At 44.6% G+C, this 2,500-nt stretch overlaps 1 protein-coding gene across 1 annotated transcript in view; it reads left to right on the top strand.

Moving 5' to 3' along the window:
• depdc1b (DEP domain containing 1B) overlaps window positions 1–2,500 on the top strand; it is a 19,966-nt gene that overhangs the window by 10,307 nt on the left and 7,159 nt on the right. The gene's annotated exons all lie outside the window — the stretch shown is intronic.

Here is a 2,500-nt window from a genome sequence, read left to right on the forward strand (position 1 = left end):
GACCCTTAATAACTGCCCCATTGACTTAACATGGGGTGGGACGTCCCATTGCACATCCCATTCACTTCCATTATAAATGTCACACATCAATAACATTACATAGGAGTGTCATAGAGAAATGGGGGTGGGCTCATTTGACTCAGGCAACCAATCAGCATCACTATATGATTATGAAGCTCACAAGCCACGCCCCCAAATGGGTCCCATAGACTTCTATTATAATAAGGCTAAATGCATATCTTTGCATAGCAGTGTCATACAGACTTGGGGGAAGGCTCATCTGACTCAGACAACCAATCAGCTTTTCAATATGATAATGAAGCTCTTAAGCCACGCCCACAAATCCATTTAAATACCCTTAATAAGTGTTCCATTTACTGCCATTTTAAATGTTCTACATGCATATCTTTGCATAACAGTGTCCTAAAGACTTAGGGGTTGGCTCATTGGACTCAGACAACCAATGAGCTTTTCAATATGATAATGAAGCTCACAAGCCACGCCCCCAAACTGGTCCCATAGACTGCCATTGTAACTGGTCTACATGCATATCTTTGCTTAGCAGTGTCCTATTGACTTGGGGGTTGGCTCATCTGACTAAGACAACCAATGAGCATCTCAATATGATAATGAAGCTCACAAGCCACGCCCCCAAACTGGTCCCCTAGACTGTCATTATAACTGGCCTAGATGCATATCTTTACATAGCAGTGTCATAGAGACATGGGGGTTGCTTAATTTGACTTAGACAGCCAACCACATTCAAGTTCACTCTGTAACCTCGCCCATAGCAACAAAAAAGAGTACCCTAGCAACCATTCATCAACAGCTATATCTCAGCATCGGAACATCATAGAGACTTGGGGATTGGCTCGTTTGACTCATGCTAGCAAACGGAACTTCCTATATGCTACACATGCTAGCAGTGACTAGCTACATGCTAATATTGACTAGCCAAGTACTGTAACTTGCTAGAAATGCTTACTAAGTATAATTATTTCATCTGGCATGTATGTGAGGCTTGCCTAGTAACCACCCAAGGTACCCTAGCAACTGCCTAGCAACCACCCAAATTACCCTAGCAACCGCCTAGCAACCACCTAGCAACCGCCTAGTAACGCCTTAGTAAAGGCCTAGCGACCACTCAGGACACCCTAGCAACCGCCTAGCAACGCCTTAGCAACCACTCAGAATACCCTAGCAACCACCTAGCAACACCTTAGCAACCACCTAGCAACCACTTAGGGCACCTTAGCAACCGCCTAGCAACACCTTAGCAACCACCTAGCAACCACTCAGAACACCCTAGCAACCGCCTAGCAACGCCTTAGCAACCACTTACAATACCCTAGCAACCACCTAGCAACACCCTAGCAACCACTTAGCAACCACTTAGGACACCTTAGCAACCGCCTAGCAACACCTTAGCAACCACCTAGCAACCACTCAGCACACCCTAGCAACCACCTAGCAACACCTTAGCAACCACCTAGCAACCACTTAGGACACCTTAGCAACCGCCTAGCAACACCTTAGCAACCACCTAGCAACCACTCAGAACACCCTAGCAACCGCCTAGCAACGCCTTAGCAACCACTTACAATACCCTAGCAACCACCTAGCAACACCTTAGCAACCACTTAGCAACCACTTAGGACACCTTAGCAACCGCCTAGCAACACCTTAGCAACCACCTAGCAACCACTCAGAACACCCTAGCAACCACCTAGCAACACCTTAGCAACCACCTAGCAACCACTTAGGACACCTTAGCAACCACCTAGCAACACCTTAGCAACCACTCAGGACACCCTAGCAACCACCTAGCAACCACTCAGGACACCATAGCAACCGCCTAGCAATGCCTTAGCAACCACTTAGGACACCTTAGCAACCACCTAGCAACCAGTCAGAACACCCTAGCAACCACTCAGGACACCCTAGCAACCGCCTAGCAACATCTTAGCAACCACCATTTCTTACCTTTCCAGTGCTATTGCCCAGTTTAGTATCATTTTGTACCCCATCGATTTTCCACACAAACCCCATTCACATTTTCTTTAGGAAATGTACAATTCTAGTTATTATTATTATTATTATTATTATTATTAGTATTATTATCACAGGGCTCATACACACATTAAAATCCTGGAGAAGTTATGGGATTCTGACAGGGCATGTTCGAGGCCTGGAAAAGTTTTGGAAAAACAGAAAAACCCAGATTTTTGTGAAGTGATGGAAATGAGTTGAGCAGATATCTGTAGACTTTAATTAAAGTTTAGTTATCTTTACTTCTCTTCTGTCCATGGTCAAACACATGCTCTCACATTATCAGTGCTGTGAGCATCATCTACATCAGTTCTACAGAGATATAAAGACTCAGTCAGACTAAACAGATTCATGATCTGCTGGAATAACTGAACACAGTTTTTTTCTTATTTACTACACAGACATTACATGAAACATCAGGACATGCACAATGACTGAAAATCCTGCAAAG

Source organism: Danio rerio, chromosome 10 (genome assembly GCF_052040795.2).
Source record: "Danio rerio strain M-AB ecotype USA chromosome 10, GRCz13ab, whole genome shotgun sequence".
Lineage (NCBI taxonomy): Eukaryota > Metazoa > Chordata > Actinopteri > Cypriniformes > Danionidae > Danio > Danio rerio.